Source organism: Lynx rufus, unplaced genomic scaffold (assembly GCF_022079265.1).
Source record: "Lynx rufus isolate CCGP_SWC_20201006 ecotype Redwood Valley unplaced genomic scaffold, mLynRuf1.p SCAF_11, whole genome shotgun sequence".
Classification (NCBI taxonomy): Eukaryota; Metazoa; Chordata; class Mammalia; order Carnivora; family Felidae; genus Lynx; species Lynx rufus.
The window spans coordinates 68299746-68321663 of record NW_025814825.1 but is presented as its reverse complement, the minus strand read 5'-3'; the positions used below and the strand labels follow the sequence as shown (position 1 = coordinate 68321663).

Here is a 21918-nt window from a genome sequence, read left to right as displayed (position 1 = left end):
AGAGAGAGAGAGAGAGAGAGAGAGAGAGAGAGAGAGAATCCCAAGCAGGCTCCGAGCTGTCAGCACACAGCCCAATTTGGGGCTCGATCCCACAAACCCTGAGATGATGACCTGAGCTGAAATCAAGAGTCAGACACTCAACCGACTGAGACACCCAGGTGCCCCATAGTCATTTCCAATTCTGCATCATCAGGTCAATGGGTTCAGAAAAGGCATTTGACAACATCTAGCATCCTCTTTGTGATAAAAAAGAAAACTCTTTGCACACTGAACATAGGGGGTGTCCCCCTGAGTCTCATAAAGTTCGCCTGCGAAGAACGTACACGAAGACCATGCCAGTGCTGACAGACTCCCTGGCTTTCTGAGTTTCAGGACAAGGCAAGAGTGTTCGCTCTCACCCCTCCTGTTCCACGTCGAACTACAGATCTGTCCGCACAGCAAAAACAAGAAAAAGAAAGTGAGGGCATACAGACTGGAAAGGGAGAAGTAAAACCGCCTTTGGTTGCAGGCAGCGTGATCGTTGACATAGGAAATTCTAAGGATGCTACAAAAAACACTACCAAATAAATGCATTTCACACAGTCATGGAATACACATCCATATTCAGACATCAACTGCATTGCTGTATCTCAGAAACTGGCATTGCAAAGCAAAACTTTAAATCATTTCCACTTCCAATAGCATAAAACTTGAAACGTTTATGAATAAATGTCACAGGAGACCTCCCAGGATGGAAACCACACAGCACGGGGAATTGTCAAGAAGGGAGACCCACGGAAACCAGAGGACAGGGGACGCGAGGTGCTCGGGGGTGAAGGACTTGCCAATGCCACGAGGTCGTTTCTCCTTGACTGATCTTTAGATCTAATGCGATTCCACTCCGATTCCAGCTGGCTGGAGCACTCTTGAAGAAGAACAAAGCTGGGTACTCACACTGCCTACTGTCAAGACGTACCATAAAGCTACAATAATCACGACAGAGTTCTGGGCGTGTAGATCAGAGGAACAGAGTAGAGACCCCAACCGCAGACCCACATTCAGGGGGTCTGATGGTTTAGGCAAAGATGCCCTTTCAACAGGAAACGATCATCTTTGCAACCACCGGACCCGGGATCAATTGGATATCCATATGGAATAGAGTAAACAAACTTACTAAATATGGGTCGTAGACCCCCACACTAAAGCTAAAGCCATGATACTTCTAGAAACACATGAGAATATTTCTGAGACCTTGGAGCGGGCATGGATTTCTTAGAGAGGAGGACACCAAAAATACCACCCGCAAATGAAAAAAATAAAATAAAATGGTAAGTTGCACTTTATCAAAATTAAGAGCTACCCTTTTTTCGCTCCAACATCCATCATGAGAATGGAGAGTATAAAAGGATTGTGGTTTGTGCACACAATAAATACCCCTCCGCAATAGAAACAACGTGGCTCGGTCCCAGAAACTCTGTGCTGACTGAAAGAAGGTGGACACAAAGAGTAGACGCCACCCGATCCGTGCAGTCGGTGCTGGAGACAATGTGGCTGTGCTCCACAGCTGCCCGCCCCCCACGCCCCACCCCGGACAGGGGCGATTGAGCACCAGGGAGCAGGGCGGTGGGTGCTGTTTGCAAGGAAAGAGATGTGGACAGGTTAAGTGGGTGTGTACGCTTGTCAAAACGCATGGAAATGCCCATTTAACACAGATGGATCTCACTGTACAGAAATTACGCCTCAAGGCGGACCTTAAATGCTTGACAAAGGGAATGAATTAATGGTGATGTTTACATACGTCTACTATGTCTCCTGCACGATAACGTAAACCCAAATCCTCCATAATCAGACAGTTGGTTTTAGACTCGTTTGTTGGCATAACCTGAACTGAAATAAGGCAAATCAGGGCCCTTGTGTGCCGGCCTAAGGTGAAAATCCGCATGTGTTGTTTCTGAAAGATTGAAACATGTGGCGATGGGGCTCTGCCGTCTTGCCCCATCATACGTGGAACGTGCAGCCTATCATCTCCCTAAAAATCTGGGGGGGGGACATTGGGGCGCCTGGGTGGCTCAGTCGATTAGGCAACTGACTCATGATTTTGGCTCAGGTCATGATCTCACAGTTTGTGAGTTCGAGCCCTGCATCGGGCTCTGTGCTAAAAACAGAGTCTGCTTGGGATTCTCTCTCTCCCTCTCTCCCTATCTCTCTGCCGCTCCCCTGCTTGTGCTCTCTCTCTGCCCCTCCTGCTCTCTTTATTTATTTTTTTTAATTTTTTTTAACTTTTATTTATTTTTGAGACAGAGAGAGACAGAGCACGAATGGGGGAGGGTCAGAGAGAGGGAGACACAGAATCCGAAACAGGCTCCAGGCTCTGAGCTGTCAGCACAGAGCCCGACGCGGGGCTCGAACCCACGGACCGTGAGATCATGACCTGAGCTGAAGTCGGCCGCTCAACCGACTGAGCCACCCAGGCGCCCCCCTCCTGCTCTCTTTAAAAAAAACAAAAATCCAGAGGGAAAATTCTGAATTATAGACGTCTGGGTTTGTTTGTGTTTTTTTAATGTTTATTTCTTTATTTTGAGAGAGGGAGCGGGGGAGTGGAAGTGGGGGAGGGGCACAGAGAGAGAGAGAGGGAATCCCAAGCAAGCTCCATGCTCTGTGCAGAGCCTGAAGTGGGGCTCAGTGCCTTGAGCCTCGAGAGCATGACCTGAGCTCAAGAGTAGGACGCTCAACGGACCCAGGCGCCCCTGAATGCTGAGCTCTATCTGGTCCCAGGGTTTCAGGGAAGAGATGGTGGACGGTGGAGCTTGAGCTGGAACAGACCACATTCTGATCTGCACACTTTATTCCTTAGAAAAAGCGCTACAAGTGTCACCCCTCTGGAAATGTAACAGCACGAGGCTGCTCTTCTGGTGGCCTGGTCCCTGAAGGGAACTGGCCCCTTTCACGTTCATCGGAACCTGCAGAACCGTCCGCACCGGGTCCTGGGGCCGTTCTCCCCCACCCGGGGAGGGAGCCAGGGAGGGACAGAGCAGGCACCAACCCAGGAAGAGGTCTGGGCCCCGGGGAAGCCTCACCCCGCTCCAGGGAGACCCCAGCATCCTCTCCCAGGCACAGAGTGGGTGGTGGCAGCACACGGCTCCCATCTCGCCCCCCCCCCCCACACCATATGGAACATAATCAGTGAGTCACCGATCAGGAGGTTGGGCATACTGTCTGCATACGTCACAAATCCTTGACCTCGAGGTTGCATAGCTTGCCCCGAAGCAGCAGGTTGGACACTTAACCCATTCTGCTTTCATAGGCCCTCAGTTTCCCCTGTTTGATACGTTCTTAATCAGCTCCACGAAATCAACGGCACCCATGATTGTTCCCAGCAGGGTTGACCCACCCAGCCTGAGCCCCATCTGGGCCCCTCGACCGCTCGCCCCGGGAGCACCGGCCACTCCTGACGTTTCCTCGCGGTCCTAGCAGGGACTGAGCTGCTCACTGCTGTTTTCACTCCACCAGACTTTGGAGGAAATTAAAAGGCGGCTGTCAGTTCCCCACACCACCGTCCGAAGAGCTGCTCGGGGCAGACGCGAGTGTGAGCCTGTGGGGCCTGTCCCCTCCTCGGGTAGAGACAGGGTGTTGAGATGGCCAAATTATTTACATAAAACTACAGGGGCAGGAAATGTCGGCAGGTCCTGTGATTCGGGCAAGCAGGCGCCCACCAGATGGACACGGGCTGCCGGCAGAAGACGCATCCCCATCCAGGGCCAGAAGGACAAATCGTTTCCAGAATCACCTAGAGTCCCAAATGATAACTAAAAAAAGTCAGGAACACTATACAAGGAAAATCTGTCTCTGAGGTGACAATGCCTTTCAAAGTGGTCAAGGCTCCCGACGTGGTGTCAGTCATCCCGAGGACACAGCCAGAGTGCCACGATTTTCTCCCGGGGACCCAGGTGTGAAGAAACACCAACCCTTGCTCCAATGATCGGCGTTCCTGGCGTTGGCAATCCGGCGTCCACGTTTCGAGGATTCTCAACTCAGCTGTAATTTCTATGCTGCAATTTCGTATTTATGAAATCAGCTTTATAAAGACCCGTGTCTGTTCTAATCTTTAGATTTTAAATGTATCCCAACAGTGTCGTAAAAGGACCCCCCCCCCCCCGCCACACACACACAAGTATCTAAGCCCTTAATCAACGGATTTGGTGAGTGCACACCTCTTTCCTCTTTTCTCTGAGCTCTGTGCGGAGCGGGTCCTGCCCCCGTGACGTGCACCAGCAAATGGGAAAGCACGAGCTGTAGCGAGAGCACAGACGAGAAAGCGAGCAAACACGTGATGAATGATCTCACTGAGCTGGAATCATTTAATAGCAAGATACCATTCTAGTAAGTTTTTTAAACATTCATCTACTTTCAGAGAGACAGAGACAGATTGTGCGAGCAAGGGAGGGGCAGAGAGAGAGAGAATCCCAAGCAGGCTCCACACTGTCAGCTCAGAGCCTGACTGGAGGCTCCATCCCACCAACTGTGAGATCATGACCTGAGCCCAAATCAGGAGCGGATGTCTGACGGACGGAGCCCCCCAGGTGCCCCGAGAGACCATCCTATTAAGTTTTTATGTCATTCTGAGCAGCGGCCTGTTCGAAATCAAACCTCACTACTCATACACACGGAATATTCCGAGTGAAATCATTTTCCGGTGATCTGAGCTTGCTGACCGGCCACATGTTTGCTTGGGGGGATCCTCACGGACTACTTACAGTCGACAGTACTGTTTCCCTTGTTTTAGAGGAAACATGCAGAACTCCCAGTGTGCCGCAGTCCGTGGCCGACAGTGGCCGGTGGCTCCGGGAGCGGGACGCGGTCGGTCGGTGCAGGACTGAGTGTGACACCCGCGCTGACACCGGGCTCTCCTTCTGGCGGGAGCAGGTCCACAACAGCCCGCGGCGAAAGGGAAGCGGGCACCGAGGCGCCCGCCTCCGGGGACCCTTCACTCTCAGGCCTGGACTGGGCGTGAGGGCAGCAGGAGATCACGGGGAAGAGTGGGATGGGAGCCTTGGGGCGCAGGGAGGGGACGCAAGGCCCGGATGGCCAGGGAGGCCTGGGGACGCAGGGGGAGCAGAGGCTTGGGGGGCCGTCCGCCCACCCGCCCCGGACAGAGGGAGGCCCGAGCTGGGAGGGGGCTGTGGAGGACGCCAGAGCCCCGCAGCAGGTCCCAGAGGCACAGCACCATCCATCCACCCAGGTGGCAGGAGGCAAGAGTCCCGCACAGACTGGGGGGCAGACGTGTCCACACGTCACGTCAGCCCATTCCCGGCAAGATCCAGGTAGAGGCCACCGAACCGTCAAATCAGGGGACTCTGTTGGCACTGAAAGCCATCCCTCGGAGAAGGCGTGTGTCTCTTCGCTGTATTTATATCCTCGTGTTTCAGAGTGGAGGTGTCCGCAAACGTGTGCTGCTGTATCCAGGCTAGAGTCACTCCGTCTCTATTTTAGAGCTAGTTTTTCTGAGCCCAAAAAAAGAAATAGAAGTGAAACAGAGAGTTGATCGCTACACCCTCTGAAATAGTTTTTTCGTACATTTGAGGGCAATTACTAAATCACTACTGAAGCCCCGTCTGCTTGGGGCTGAATGTCATCCTGGCTGGTCCCTGGTGTGTGTCATTCTCTTAGGGCAATCTGCGACGCCAGACCTCACCCCTGTTACAAATGCGGTGTGCTTTCAAAGCTCTTTCTGTTTAAGGTATTTGCTTATTTCTAGCCAGTAATATCTTACGAAACAGGTTCACTTGTGAAAACAGTGATGGCTTGGGTATAATTATAATGAAGAGAGCCAGAAACTCCTCCTCACTCACACCAACCACTTTAATTCACCATTTGTGTGTAACTAAGGATAATTCAATTCTCATAAGAAAAATTAGTAAAAATCAAATATTTAATTTCTGGTTATATCTATTCTTTTTTTTTTTTTTGCCTCCTCAACTAAACAGGAATGTATCATTAGTAATATTAAGAGAATTCTGATATTATATAATACATTCTTTTGTTTGGTTGAAATCATTTCTTATCCTTTCAATTATAAAATTAAAATATGTGGGCTCCTGGGTGGCCCAGTTCGTTAAGTGTCTGACTTTAGCTCAGGTCATGATCTCGTGGTGCATGAGTTCGAGCCCCGAGTCAGGCTCTGCACCGACATCTCAGAGCCTGGAGCCGGCTTCAGGTTCTGTGTCTCCTTCTCTCTCTGGCCCTCCCCCACTCACACTCTGTCTTTCTCTCTTTCAAAAAGCAAAAATGAACTATTGGGACCTCATCAAGATAAAAAGCTTCTGCACTGCAAAGGAAACGACCAACAAAACTAAAAGGCAACCGACAGAATGGGAAAAGATATTTGCAAATGACATATCGGATAAAGGGCTAGTATCCAAAATCTATAAAGAACTCACCAAACTCCACACCCAAAAAACAAATAATCCAGTGAAGAAATGGGCAGAAGACATGAATAGACACTTTTCTAAAGAAGACATCCAGACGGCCAACAGAGACATGAAAAGGTGCTCAATGTCGCTCCTCATCAGGGAAATACAAATCAAAACCACACTCAGAGATCACCTCACGCCGGTCAGAGTGGCCAAAATGAACAAATCAGGAGACTATAGATGCTGGAGAGGATGTGGAGAAACGGGAACCCTCTTACACTGTGGGTGGGAATGCAAACTGGTGCAGCCACTCTGGAAAACAGTGTGGAGGTTCCTCAAAAAATTAAAAATAGATCCACCCTATGACCCAGCAATAGCACTGCCAGGAATTTACCCAAGGGATACAGGAGTGCTGATGCATAGGGGCACTTGTACCCCGATGTTTATAGCAGCACTCTCAACAATAGCCAAATTATGGAAAGAACCTAAATGTCCATCAACTGATGAATGGATAAAGAAATTGTGGTTTATACACACAATGGAATACTATGTGGCAATGAGAAAGAATGAAATATGGCCCTTTGTAGCAACGTGGACGGAACTGGAAGGTATTATGCTGACTGAAATAAGTCAGACAGAGAAAGACAGATATCATATGTTTTCACTCATATGTGGAATTTGAGAAACTTAACAGAAGACCATGGGGGAAGGGGAAGGGGGGAAAAAGAGGAGGGAGGGAGGCAAACCATAAGAGACTCTTAAGGAATGAGAACAAACTGAGGGTTGATGGGGGTGGGGGAGAGGGGAAAGGGGGTGATGGGCATTGAGGAGGGCATCTGTTGGGATGAGCTACTGGGTGTTGTATGGAAACCAGTTTGACAATAAATTATATTTAAAAATTTTTTTAAATTAAATTAAATTAAATTAAATTAAATTAAGATATGTTAGTCTCAAAACAAGCCTTTATGCTAATGCAAGGATACTTTTTTTTTTATATATATGAAATTTATTGACAAATTGGTTTCCATACAACACCCAGTGCTCATCCCAAAAGGTGCCCTCCTCAATACCCATCACCCACCCTCCCCTCCCTCCCACCCCCCATCAACCCTCAGTTTGTTCTCAGGTTTTAAGAGTCTCTTATGCTTTGGCTCTCTCCCACTCTAACCTCTGTTTTTTTTTTCCTTCCCCTCCCCCATGGGTTCCTGTTAAGTTTCTCAGGACCCACATAAAAGTGAAAACATATGGTATCTGTCTTTCTCTGTCTGGCTTATTTCACTTAGCATCACACTCTCCAGTTCCATCCACGTTGCTACAAAGGGCCATATTTCATTTTTTCTCATTGCTACGTAGTATTCCATTGTGTATATAAACCACAATTTCTTTATCCATTCATCAGTTGATGGACATTTAGGCTCTTTCCACAATTTGGCTATTGTTGAGAGTGCTGCTATGAACATTGGGGTACAAGTGCCCCTATAAATGCAAGGATTCTTATATGTCCTTCAGTGAAGTTTCCTTTTTTTTCCCCCAAAAATGTTATACGTACTTCTTAAATGTATTTCTGGGTATTTTAATCTTTTGTGCTGTCATTAGGAACATGACTGTCTTCTCACACATATTTCAAAGTAGTGTGGTTTGTAAACAGAAAGGCTATTTCATCTAAATGTACATTTAACAGTTAAGAACTGTCACTTCTGGTTTTTTCTCTGCAATAACTTACTAGACATTCTCTTGGACTTTTCAAACAGGCAATCACATTAACAGGTTTGAAATGAAGGTTTTAATGCTGTTTAAAGCTAAGTAAGGATACACCCGAAAATGGAAAATATGCGACAGATTTTTTTCAAGCCACAAACAGATTTAATTAAACTGTTAAGTTTTTGAAATATGAGTCAAGTAAAATATTTGCTTTACGACATGTCCTATCACAATTATTTAAATGATGTACCTTGGGGCGCTTGGGTGGCTCAGTCCGTTAAGCGTCCGGCTGGAGCTCAGGTCATGATCTCACACTCCGTGAGTTCGAGCCCCGCGTCGGGCTCTGTGCTGACAGCTGGGAGCCTGGAGCCTGCTTCCAGTTCTGTGTCTCCCTCTCTCTCTGTCCCTCCCCTGCTCATGCTCTGTCTGTCTCTGTCTCAAAAATAAATAAAAACATTTAAAAAAATTTTTTTAAATAAATAAATGATGTACCTTGAAGGGTGAACCGCTTGAAGCAATTCACTGAGAGGGCCCCCCACCCCCTGCCCCGGCCCACACCGCACGCGGACGGAGCTCTGCCCGTGGTGCCCGCAGCACAGGAGATTTCACTGCCGTCGTGCGGGCCGCAGACTCCTCCTTCCAGTGCTGCCGGAGGCTGGCAGGAGACCCTGACCCCAGTCCAGCGGCAGAACCACAGGTGGTCCCGTTGCCCACTCTGCGGCCGGGACCCCACCCTCCGACCTCAAAGTGGCTCTAGGAGCGGCTCCTGCCATGTTTGCGTTCGTTAAAAGATCCATTCAGAACTCAAAGTCGGCTTGGCAACTGCAGATTCGGCCCCTTCCAGCCGAAGGCCGGGAAACAAACCAGACAGGAGTCCCTGGAATTCTGGGGAATAACGAACCACGCCCCCGCCCCCGTCCTGGTGCTCGCAACCCCCCCCGGGCCGCTTCTCTCTGCGGCCGAGCCGCCCCAGAGCGGGCACGCCCCGCACCTGCTCCCTGACCTGGCCTCCCAGCACCCCTGCTTCCTCCATCTGGACACCCACGGCCGGCAGAGCCTTGGCAAGGACGCGGGAGAGGAGGCCAGGCCTGCAGGGGGGAAGGCACAGACTCGGCCCGGGGCAGACTGGGGAGGCACGTGGCAGGGCCGGCTGGGGCTGGAGCGGGGTCCCCCCAGAGCTCAGAGGCTGAACCCGCAGGAATACGCGGGCGGCCACGCTTCTAAACACACGCACGAGTCAGAGAAAGCCCGTGGTCCCGGTCCCAGGTAAACGGCTGTTCCTTTGGCAAGACTTTCTCAGCCTGGTTCCTCACCCAGGCTGCAGACCACAGACAGCGGTTCCTGTGACTGTCCCCATCTCTCCTAGGGCGAGCCCGAGCCCTTGTCCTCTCGGGAAAGAGTCCTAACTCCTGACACCGCAGCCGCACACAGGGCTCTTCTCCCGCTGACCCAGGAGAGAGAGGGACACAGACCTGCCTCTTGGCCCGTCTGTCCCTCAGAGTCCACCGGGCTCCTCCCAGGGCCGCGGCAAGGGTGCCCAGCTGACTCTGGGACACCCACCTCCTTCTCGTGGCCAGTTTCCTGAACAGGAACGGAGCCAGCACGGGACCACCCCTGCACTGCCGGCTGGGGGCCCTCGGGGGTCCTGGAGGTGCCGGGCCCCCTGCCCCTCGAGGACCCCTCTCCCCTCGTCCGCTCCTTCCGCACACCGTGCAGGTCCCAGGGGGCGTTGCTGCCCACGCTCGGGGGCCGAGGGCAGCAAGCTGTGAGACCAGATGGGCTGGAGCCCCTTCCGGCAGCTACCGCGTGTGCAGAGGAAGCTGTCTGAAGAGGCAAAGAGGAGGCCAGGCCGCCTGAAAAGACAAGAAGGAGGAGCTAGAGGGACAGAGAGACAGGGACAGGCCGACAGAGCCTGACGGAGCTGGAGACAGAATGAGGCGGAGGCCAGGGCCGGGGGCCCTGATGGCATCTGAGCCCTGCCCGGGACCCCAACTTCCTCTGGGTCTGCTGCGCCCCGACCGCTCCCGCAGGCCGGCGCCGGGTCTGAGACATGCTGTCCGGTCCCTCCTCAGGGGACGCAGTCCAGGGTGACCCTCACGCACGGGCCTCCTTGTGCAAGTTGGGAGCACACGGACAGTGACAGCGTCACGCTGGGGATTCTCGTGGTGACCCAGGTCAGGCCGGAAGGGGGCTGGAGGCCAAGGCTGGCGGAGGAGGGGCCAGAGGCAAAGCACCGATATTAGTCAGGTACGTCAGGAAATACTCATGAGACTGTAAACAAAACCTTCCCAGAAGAGAATTTGAGCCAAGGGAGGGGACCTGCTTAGTGGGTGAGCCACGTCTGTGCCAACTCCGGTGGGGGCATCAGCTGAGATCCCGCAAGGTGTCCCCCGGGTGTGGGCAGATGACAGGGTGGAGAACGTGCCCGGTCCTGCAGGGCGAGGGCAGGGACGGCCTGTGAGGGCCATGGTGGCACAGCCCAGGGCAGGAAGGATGGGAAGAAACACCCTGGCCGTCCTCTCCCCGGCCCACCCCGCCCGGACCCGCATAGAGGTCAGGACGCAAGCCCGGGGCCGTGGGGCCAGAGCGGAGGGGAGCGTGGACAGGGGTGGGTAGATGGAGCCCGGGTCACCACCCCGAGATCCTGAAGCTGCTGCCCGGCCCTGCGATTGGACTGAGAAGGCCCCCCGTGTTCCCCAGGCTCGCCTACAGCTGCACAGGATGAGCTGGGCCCCGGGGTCATCCGGCTCTGTGGGGGGGAGGGCGAGGCTTCATCCTTGCTGGGGAGGTCCCCCCTTCCCCCCAAGGAGTCACCGGGGTCAGCAGCCCCGGGGTGGTGGGTTTTCCTGCAGAGTCGGCCGGAAGGGGGCTTCTGCTCACGTTAGCCCACACAAAACAATGATGGCTTGACTCTGAGGACTAGTTTCAGTGCGTTCCTTTCCCTGTAGGCCGTGCCCGAGTCGGGGCACTGCCATAGGACTGACCCAGGAGCATGCCCAGGACGTGGGTGTGGGATGGCCTGTCCCCCAGGACTCAGCTCCTGGCAGCCCCACCAGCCCCTAACCCTGCTCCAGCTCAGGCGGGAGCGTGGAACCTTCCCTCGACTCTCCTGCTTACCTGGCAGAAACCCGCTCCCAGGCCAGGCCACCTCGGCAGGCCCCCCGCTCCTCCTGGCCAGTGGGGCCACGCCCTCCCCCCGTGATCTGGGCCGGCACGGTACTGCCCTCTCTTGGGGCTCCCCACGGACTCTGGTGTCCTGGTTCTTAGAGGCCCTCTCGGCAGTCGCAGGCCCCATCAACAGGCTCTTAACTGAGTCACAGGAGGGGCCTTCCTGAGCTCCCAGGGGGCATGGCCATTCTCCCCTTCCCGGCAGGCCCAGGTGCAGCCCAGCAGCGGGGGCCGTCGGGCTTCAGGCCCCGCACCCAGGCGTGTGCACAAGGGCCAGGGAGTGCAGCCCCTGGGGCGGAGCAGACAGAGAGCAGGGGACCGGCTCTGGGCCGGCACCACCAGGCATACTGGCCCCGAAGCCGCCGAGTGGGGAGGAGAGGAAGAGGAAGCTGACTGGGGAGACGGGTGGCGGGCGTCAACCAAGGGCCACTGCCTGTTGCCTCCAGCCCTCGTCCTCGGGGGGTCATGGGTCCCAGGGCAGGAGGGGACGGGGAGGGAGGCGGGGCACGGGACCCAACAGCCTGCAGACGCTCGGCCACCCTGGTGAGGCTTTCAGCCCTGTGTGGTTGGTGGCCTGAGGGCATCCGGCCAGGTCTGCACAGACCCTCCGGGTGCCCCCCTCCCATGCCCACAGCTGGCCTGAGTGTGGTCAGACTGGTTCTGCCCGCTCCAAACTGGCTTCAGGTGTCACGGCTTCCAGGCAGCCTGGGGAGCCTCCTCGGTGAGGTCCGCCCGGCCACTACTGTGACCTGCACGGTCAGGGGCTCGTGCGCACCTGTTGCCTGCACCTGCAGAATCTCAGGGCCCCCCCCCCGTACTGGCCATGTTTGGGGGGGGCCTGAGGGGCCCCGGGGAACTCTGCTGGACTCACCCTGAAGCCCAAGGGCGTCTTGTCCACTTTCCTGCGGACAGGAAGGCAGAGCTGGCCTGGGACACGGCCCTCAGGAAAGTGAGCCCTGGGGGGTGGCGGGGACACGGAGGGGTCCCCGGGGAGCCTGACTCTCCTGAGTGAAGGGCAAGGTTCCCGGTCGGGGGCGTCCTGGCCTGATGGGGTGGGGCTCCGGGTGCGGCCTCGGGCAAACAGCTGTACTTCCCGGCCTCAGTTTCCCCACCTGTGGAGTGCTGTGCGATACTAGGCTGGGCCCCCAGGGCCGTTACGAAGACAGTGGCGTGCAGGTGAGGACCACAGCCAAGGTCTGGCCCAGGGACCCAGGGTTTGTTGGGGACAGTGCTCAGTCTGAGTTCACGGCTGTGCAAACGGTTGTGAGCGAGCCGGCCGCTGCACACGCAGCCCTCTAGTCCACGCACAGGAAAGTCACCTGACGTTCAAAACATGAGCATCGCAACCCAAAGTTACATAAAAAGGAGAAGCGCTTTCTGGCTGAGCGCGTCCTCCTGACAGCCCCCCCTTCCCCGCCTGGCGGTGCAGGGCCAACCCTCTAACCTCGGAAAAGGCTCCAGGCTATTTTAAGCACGGACTTAAAAAGTAAAAGCAGCTGTGAAGTGAAAAGTTTTAGGAACATTTCCATTTCCTGGAGTGATGGAGGGAGAGCCTGGCCCGTGGGCCCGGGGAACAGAAGCCTCTGCTGGCAGAGCGCGGGCGTCCGGGCCCCCAGCAGCCAGAGCGCGGGCGTTGGGCGCGGCGCGGCCTGGCCTCAGGCGGGCAGCCCGGTCTGGCGGGCGTGTGAGTGCCGAGTTTCGGTGATTCATCGGGGTGGGGGCGCTGGGCAAAGGCGGGCGTGACTGCAGGCGGGGACTCAGCTAGGGGAGGAGGGCCCGCCCCGCCCCTCCCGTGGCCAGCCCTGCAGTGGGCCTCAATCCTCCCAGGCCAGAGGCCTCGTCGGACCCCCGAGAACCTTCCGGCGTTCCTCTGCTGCCCAAGGCGCGGCACCGGCCCGGGGAGAGGGGGCTGCCCACGTGCCCAGGCTGCCATGAGGGGGTCTGCAGGACCAGGGGTCCCACACCACTGTGCCCACCTGGCTTGGGGCCCGCTGTTGCCTCTGCACCGAGCCCACCCCGTCCCCTCAGTCCTGGGCTGGGGAGGGGCCGGCAGAGTGGTCATGGAGGTGGCCCCTCACCTCCTGGTCTGTGTCCTCAGTCTCCCTCTCTCTCTTTGTGGCCTTTACCCCGAGGCTGCAGGGTCCAGTGGCGGGCCTGGCCACGTCCGACGCCAATAGGGCTGGACGTCTAGACACAGACAGACCGCAGGGCTCCGTGTACGGGCGTCTCCCAGGGGAGATCCCAGCATAGATCCCAGCAAGAGTGTTCCGATAAGGGGCGGTGCTGAGGGTCCCGTCTCTGGGGTCGGAAGGGCTCCTACAGGTGCAAGCCCAAATGCTCCACCTGGCTGTGCTCAGAAAGGGATACCAAACAGGTGGGACCCCACCCGTGGAGACAGCTTGGGGTCCTCGAAGGCCTCTTCAAGGTCCCTGCCTCTGGTCCCGGGCCTACCCTACTTAAGCCTGACTGTTGGACTTGACTGTTGTGGGGAGCGGGCTCTTTGCCAAGCAACCCTCCGTCCCACCCTGACCCCAAGTGTCCGCAAGAGCCTGGACATCGTCTGCTCCGGGGACCTGGGCCCTATCCTGGGGAGGGACACACAGCCCTCACTGCTTGGTGGGCGGCCTGCTGGTCTATCTCCTGGGGGATCCAAGCACCTACCACAATCGTGGGAGCTGTTCCCCTCAAGGCCAGAGGAGGGGAGGGAGGTTCCCAGGCTTAGCAAGGGCCAGGGGAGTTGGGAAGGAGGGAGGAGCGGAGAAGAGGGAGGGGAAGGAAAGGGAGGAGGGAGCAGGGGGAGGGAGGGAAAGGGGGTGGAAGCTCGGGTAAGTGAAAGGGAACACGGCCTCCCAGGGTTCTGGCCCCAACGTGGAGTGTCTATCCAGCAGGAAGTCTGTCTACACCCCCCAGCGGGTCTTGTCTGTACCCGTCCCGCTCCCCAAACTGCTGTGCAAAGCCCCCCCCCCCCACCGGAGTCCTGGGGAAGCCCAGCCACCCTCCTTCTTCCCAGAGGCCCCGGGGCCCAGTGCTCAGCCGCAGGCCTGGCCAGCGGGGGTGGGGGTGGCCGGGACGAGCACAGGGCAGCCAGCGGACGCTGCTGCGGACCGCGAACCGGTGCAGAGGGCCCGCGGAGGAGGTGCCCCGGCTGGCCCCGGGGCTCTGTCTGCCCCGCGCCACCTGCCTGGGGTGCGACCTGCGGGCCAGACCTGGCCTGGGCAGAATCCGTGCCTCTTCGTCTGCCTCTCATCACCCCAAATCAGCTGTCTCCTCTCAAAAGTCGGCCTTTATTTGGAGCAAAAAGATAAATGTGAAGTTTAATTTTCTCCTTAGGGCGGGGTGGGTGAGGGGGTGTGGCCCCCCTGCCCCATCTCCCCCCAGCCCTGCTCACCCCTGACTCTAACCTACACTCCCTCCTGAAGCGTTTGCTCAGCCTGCCCGCGCACACGTCTACCCCTGCCAGGCGGACGGAAAACTGCCCCGACCGGGCTCCAGCAGCGGGTGCCTGTCATTCGGCTGGTGTCGCAGTAGCATGTGGCTCCCCCGGTCCCGGCACTGGGCAGCTCACGTGGGATGGTGGCCGTCTCAGGGTCACCTCCCCTGCAGCCCCACTGAAGGGGCCACGCCATTCCCCGGGCTTCAGCTGCAGGACAGGGCCGGGCCCGGGCAGCCAGTCCGAGAGACTCAGGACTGTGTGTGGGGCAGGCCCCCTGGGAAGTGGTGCTTCCGGGGCACCAGCCGGAGATCGGGGGGCAGAATTCCTGCTTACCCCTTGGCTTTTTGGGAATTCAGCATCGTCGGTGATATACTTCGATGGCAGCTGGAAGGGACATTCGCAGGTGGCCACATGGGTACGTGACGTCAGCAGCACTGTGCTGTGGCAGCTTCAAGCCCCTGTGCCGGCGGCCCCTCACCAGTGTGACCCAGGTGTGACAGGCTCACCCCGATTCTGGGGTCAGTCGCTCGTCCGCACCCGCACAGACCACACCCGTCCCCCTGCAGAACTGTCCCCTGCATGCCGAGGGGACCTCCTGGAGAGCATTGGCTGATGACGAGACGGCTGGACAGTCTTCCCCATGTGTGCAGCCCTGAGAAGTGGGCACTCGGGATCACAGTCACGGAGACCTCGGGAGGGCTCTGTGTCCCCTGAGGCAGACAGACAAACCCTGGCTCGCGGCCTTGCAGCCCACAGATTCCTTTCTCATCTTCATCGTAAGGTCTGGGAGGCGAACGTGGAAATGGTTTCTTCTCTCACAATGTGTGACGGCCTTTCCAGACACCCCACTCTGGGGTCAGGGGTGAACCTGAACCCCCCCAGGCCTGGCCGGCCTTGCTCTCTCCTCTGGACCTCGAGAGGTCGGGCCCCTGCCGTGGAGGGTGGAGTCCCAGCCCCAGCCGTGAGCTCCCAGGTTATCACTGTCCTCAGGTGGCCCCTGTGCTCAGGGACTGAGCCCCGTGGGCACCATCATGACCACCTCGTCTGGTGCCCCCAGAAGCTGGCACCTCTCTGGGTATCATGCAACACCCATGGCCAAAGTGCCCCTTTGGTCACTTGACCTCGTTAGTGTTTGGTAGGTCGCAGCCGTGTCTCCCCCAGCCCAGGGACGTTCGGGCACAGGCACTCTGGGGGAAGTTCCTGTCTCCTCGGGCTTCCTGAGGAGCCTGGGCCGGGCCGCCCGCCTCCCGGACCTCACTGTGTTTCTGTCCAGAGAGGCAGAGGGTGGCTCTGCCCCAGGACATCCGGCTCACTTTCCCTCTGAGTCCGGAAGCTAGTTAGTTCTGGAGCACCGGCACCTTCCCGCCCCACTGCTGCGTGGACGCGGCTCTAACACCAGAGGTGACCCCGTGCGGGGGGGAGAACACCAGCCAGCTCTGGGGTGAGGCCGGGGTCCGGCCCTCGGGTAGGTGCCCCTCCCAGGGGTCTCTGCCACTGGAGGATGCTGGGGCTCTGGGGTGAGGCTGGAGGCCGTGCCGGCCGAGTTGGAAGTCCTGGGCTGGATGGGAGGAGGGGGTTGTGATGGGTGGAGGACCCCGCAGGCGTGCCCTGGGGTCAGCGCCCCCATCGTCCAGGGCGCAGGGGTTCACTGGAGAGATTCCGAGGGAGGGGCTCAGGGCACGGGCTTCTTAGCCGGGGCTTGGCTCCCATGGGGTAGCCCCCAGCGGCCACTCGCTCCTTCCCCAGCAGGAGGACTGTCCCGAGGGCCACGACACTATGTGAATGGGTCACGGTAACCAGGAGAGGTGCTGGCCTGACGGCCGTTTCTCCTCCGGAAACAAACTCCGGGCGCGGGCGTTTGGGGAACTCCTGCACCCCGAGATGGCTCAAACTCCTGCAGGCTCCGAGGCTGTGACTTCTCTCCTCGGGTGACCAAAATGACCTCTGGGGATGGGGTGCGGGGCCAGCTTCCTGGGGCGTGGGCTGGACAGTCCCACAGGACACCAAGCTCAGAGGGACCCCCTGCTTGTCTTGAAATTCTGGATCATTTTCACTTGACCCCCACATGAGCCTGTTCTTCAGGGGGCGCTCTGACCCGTGTAAAGGGCCAGGGGCCTCCCTGTGGGGTGCCCGGGGAGCCGAGGGGAAAGGGTGTCCGGTGGGAGGAACACAGGCGCAGGGACTCCGGCCCCTGGGCCCAGGGAGGGATGGGCCCGAGTGTCCAGGCGGCCCCACCACCCCTGACCACGTCCCTTCCTCCTCAGAGAAGGGAGCCCGCCCAGGAGGGGCTCTGTCCCAGCCTAATAATAACTCCCAGCCTGGCCCCAGCCGCTGGCTATTTTTAGAGCCCCTAACCCAGCCCCCACGTGACTCAGCGAGGCCTCAAGCGGGGATGAGAAAGTCTCAGGATGGCCCGTGGCCAGGGCGCTCCAGGCGGACGGGCGGGCGTGGGCAGTGGGGGGCCCAGAAGCAGGCCAGGCCTTCAGAGGAGGCTCCCGCCTCCACCCGCCCCGCCCCGCCCCTCCCTCCCTTCCTCCCTCTCTCCCTCCCTCCCCGGCAACGGCTCCCCCACCCCCACCCTCCAGCCAAGCATGGAAAATCTGATGTCAGAATTCCAGCCTTGGCAAAGAATGCTGACCTTCTCCTCCTGGGGAGTCATGGGCCTAAGGGGCTGGGCCTGGGTCTCCCCCCCTCCAGGTGTCCCCAAGCACCCTGGGGCCACTGCCCTCCTCCCCTCTCTGACACCCCGGTGTGGCCGGCACGAGCACCTGAAGGCCCCACCCTGCGTGTCCCAGGCTGGTCCTGCCCCCAGGAGCCCGGTCCGTCTGTCCATCTGTCTGGCCAGGCCGCTGTTACTGGAAGGGTTTCTGGGGCGGGTCGCCTGGCTGAGTGGAGCAGTGGGTGGGGGGCACTGCGCTGCCCAGTAGTGCTGAGGCCCCCGACCCTGTCCAGTCCTTGAGGAAGTGTCTGCAGGATGGGGGGGGGGCGGGGGCGGGGCAGTGGGAAGAGCGAGAGAGCTGTGGACATGCACGTGAGCGTGCGTGTGTGTTCCGGTGTGAGCGGTGTGAGCTTTCGCGTGTGTTCTAGTGTGAGCGTGCCCTGTGTCCCGGTGTGAGCGTGTGTGTGTGTTTCGGTTCTGGTGTGAGAGTGCGCGTGCACGTGTGTGAGTGCATGCCCACATGTGCACGTGTCTATACATGCGTGTGTGCTTGGGTGCTGCTGTGTGTGCGTGTGAATGCACGCGCAGGTGAGCACGCCCGTGTGGACACACGTGTGCGTGCACGTGCTTTGTGATGCGCGCGCACGTAGGGCACGTGTACACAAACGTGTGTGTGCACATGCGTACGTGGGACCTTTGGTCCCTTCCCAGCAAACTGACTTTCTTCGGCGCCTTCTGGCCAAGGGGAAGCGCCCCGAGCCGCGTCCCCAGTAGCTGCCCTGCGGGTCCCACCCAGCAGGAGCTGTGCCGCCAGCTGAGGGGCAGGGAGGAGGCGAGGGCGGGGCTCCCTGTGCTCTGGGGGCCCCCCTCCGGGATGGGGGAGGCCGAACGGAGGGGCTACCCGGAGCGGGGGGTGTGCGTGGATTCGCTGAGGGTCCCGGCTGGAAAGGGCAGGCCTCGGGAGCCCTGGCAGGTCCGGTGGCTTTGGGCGGCCGTCACCTCAGCGAACACAGGTGCAGACACCTGGGAAGGGCCCCCCCCCGCCCCCGCTTCCTGAGCGCCCCCCAAGTGTGGGGTTGCCTTCCCGCCGGGGGCGGGGGGGGGGGGTGTCTGTTGTCGCTCACTCCCCAGAACGCGATGTTAACCTTGGGCTCGCAGCCTCCGGTTCTCCGTCGTTGGCTTTCTCTGCTTGGAGCGTCAGGACGCTGTTGTGTTTAGGGAAGACGCTGCTTCCCGGGACGGATCATGGCGACCATGGCACCTTGTGGATCCTGTGTCTTCCTACTCCAGAGGCCTCAGCGGGACGAGGGAAAGTGAAAAGGTTTGTAAAAGCCATTTTCTGGAATGAAAGTATTATGCTGGTTTTCGTTGACTTCGGAATCGCTCGGAAAAAGGTTTTCATTTAAAATATTTGGCTGCCTGTCCTGTCTCGGACTTCCTCCCAAACCCCCCGCCACCCGCGGACGGGGAGGGGGGGAAGGAGCCCGGAAACGCACCCCACCCGGCCCTGCGGGAACCTCTGTGGCTGGTGCACGTGGACGGGAAGCCACCTGGGAGCCCACCTCCTCTGGCCACGTGCCAGCCCCCTCGGCCTCCGGGTCGGGACCCCCAGCCCGTGCCCACCAGAGACCTGAGCGGCCCTCACGGCTGCGGGGATCCCAAGGGCCCCTTGAGTTTCCGTCCCCAGCACATCCCCGTGACCTCAGAGGGCAGGGGACCTCCCCTCGACTCATGCGGACCCAGGGCCGAGCGGGAGCCACGGACACTGGGCCTGGAGGACAGAGGACACCCCAGATGTGGTCCCCAGGGGTTCCCTGCAGCAGCCCTAGTTGGGGGGGCCCTAGCAGCCCCCAGGGAGGGACCCAAACCAGACCCCAGTCCTGCCACTGGTGGACACGGGATGGAGCCCTGTGTGCACATGTGTGCACCCGCAAACACACACACACACACACACACACAGCATACGCACACGCCACATGCATGCACACAACATACACACACACGTGCAGCACACATGTATACAACATGCACAACCACACAGCCCACACACATCACAGAGCCCGTAAACTGTCCTGCATACGGGACGAGGAATGAACGGCATCGGTCTCTCTGATCACACAGAAGGACAAACCTTCGGACGGGAAGGAGACTGAGGCATCCGGGGAGTCAGACAGCGCGGAGGAGCCGCGGGCGGGCGGGCCGCTGGGGGGTGCACGCCGCAGAGGGAGCAGGAAGGGCACACAGGCCCTGGGCCCAGGTCCTGGGGCCCCCGGCTCTGAGGAACAGGCTTCAGGCCCGCAGGCAGACCCTCCGGAGTCTGGAGACGACCTACCACAGCCCGTCCACGGGGACAGGGGGTCACGTGCTTTGGCCAGCTTCCGGTGGATGAAGGAGACCCCAGTCTTCAGTTGCAAGGTCGAAATAATTGTCTTGCCAGGTCACCTGCGGGGCTCAGTCGGTTAAGCGACCGACTCCGACTCGGGTCTTGATCTCGCGGTCTGTGAGTTCAAGCCCCACGTCGGGCTCTGTGCTGACAGCTCAGAGCCTGGAGCCAGCTTTGGATTCCGTGTCTCCCTTTCTCTCTGCCCCTCCCCTGCTCGTGTTCTCTCTCTCTCTCTCTCTCTCTCTCTGTCTCTTGAAAATTAACATTAAAGCAAAATTCTTTTAGAAATGGTAATTGTCTTACAAAAGACCACGTGTCACACAAAGCACACACTTGTTTGCAAGTGCGTGTTAGGTCTTTGTAACATTTGTTCGTGCGTCTAACAGACCTCATAAAACCTCAAGAATGCCGAGAAAATGCTTTTGTCGGGACCACATTTTTTTCACCTTGGTGACAAAACTGGCCGCGAAGGAGCGCGCGTGGTAAGGACCCCTCAGCAACTTGGGCCGTGCCTGTCACTTCCCCCCACAGGGGACGGCCCGCAGCGCTCACAAGGGAGGGACCCGGGACGGACCGACACGGACGGAGCCCCTCCTCACGCTGGGCTGGGCCAGCCCCCCTGGCTGCCACAGAGACCCCCGGCCACTAAGAATTTAAACAAATCCCCCAAACAGCTGCGGGCTCAACGAGGGGAGCACAGCCACAGCCAGAGTGCTTGGGACACCGTCAACCTGCAGATACTGCTGGGGACAATCCCGGGACATGTCAACAGCTCTTCCCAGGGGCACACCGCCAGCCTTCGATCTTGTCATTGTGAGGGGAGTGAAGGTCTACGCACCTTTCCACTCCCTTAGTTTTAAAGGATAATAACAAGCAAACTGGGGGAAAGAACTGAGCGTCTTGTAAGCCAAGGCTGAAAAACCAGAAAACCTTCCAAGTTGACCAATAATCCAACTGCTGGTGTGTGGGAGAAAATAGCAACAAAGAAAGAGATCCATGGCAAATAGAACCCAGAAAAAGAACAAGAACATAAACATGCAGAATTATATAACAATAAGACACACAGTTAAAATCTGAAAATCCGAGGAAAGTATAAATGAACAGAATGGCCTCAAAAAGCATGAGAAAAACTGCACGGACCAGTCGATAGCAACAGATTTCTGAGAAACGTGATTGCCTGGGGAATCTTTTCCAACACGTAAAGAACAAGCGATTCCCAAGCTACACAGACCTTTCTGAGAAAGACTAGATACCTCCTAGTGCGATTTCTGAGGCTAGCGTAACTTCGATCGACACACAGAGCCTGGGCGGCTCAGTCGGTTAAGTCGGTTAAGCATCCGACTCTTGGTGTCGGCTCAGGTCATAATCTCACGGTTTGTGGATTCTGACAGCAGAGGCTGCTTGGGGTTCTCTCTCTCTCTCTCTCTGTCTCCCTGCCCCTCCCCCATTTGTGCACCCCCCCCCCGGTGTCTCAAAAATAAATAAATAAACTTAAAAAAAATCTGAAACCGCTTTGGAAAAACCTACTGGCCACCCAGATGCAAAAATCGTCACTGGAACACTAGCAGCTCAAAATCAAAAACGTGAGGAAGGGTAACTGAAGACCTCAGATTCCCAAGTGGGTTTATCCCAGGGATGCAAAGACAGCTTAACATCGGGAAATGGATAAGCTCTATCATAGCCACAGTCCGCAGAGAAATGTCGTTCTCTCCAGAAAAGCCAACGCGGACAAAGTTGGAAATCCGCGCCCGACAGTCTTAACAGACTCTGAGCGGAATACGTGGGGTGCTGCAGAGTGCCTGTCTGTCCGGAACAGTAGCTAGAAGCTGGAACCCCCGGCGGGAGGCACCCCCACTGGCGGTCAGGTTGTGCAGGTGGCTGGCACCCGAGCGGGAACTTCCCAGCAGGCTCTGGGCATCTCACGGCCTGCAGAGGAGCAAAGGGAGGCCTGGCCGTGGGGGTCGGGGCTGTTCCTGGGGAGCTCTGCCTCCAACAGACTCAGGTCCCCGTCTTGGCCGCAAAGCTCGGATTCTGGTCCGCCAGCTGTGCCAGCCATGGTCTGGAGAGCAGGGGTGGGCAGTCAAAACGCCGCTGTGAGGGGCCATCTTGGGAGAGGAGGCGGGAGGGGGGCTCTGCGTGGGCCTTGATTGCTTGGGGTCACCCCGCATGGTATTCTGCCTCTCTC

General features: G+C 57.8%; 1 long non-coding RNA gene across 4 annotated transcripts; it reads left to right on the top strand.

The window, feature by feature from the left end:
* The first annotated feature begins 16016 nt into the window (after positions 1 to 16016).
* On the top strand, positions 16017 to 21100 carry LOC124506776 (uncharacterized). Of its 4 annotated transcripts, none has more exons than XR_006960880.1 (5): positions 16017 to 16132; positions 16441 to 16619; positions 18509 to 18671; positions 20120 to 20215; positions 20408 to 21100. It is a non-coding gene; the product is annotated as an uncharacterized LOC124506776 (long non-coding RNA). The 4 variants fall into 4 exon arrangements; XR_006960878.1 differs by having other exon boundaries at positions 16438 to 16619; XR_006960879.1 differs by having other exon boundaries at positions 16017 to 16156; positions 16438 to 16619; positions 18569 to 18671.
* The last annotated feature ends 818 nt before the right edge of the window (positions 21101 to 21918 follow it).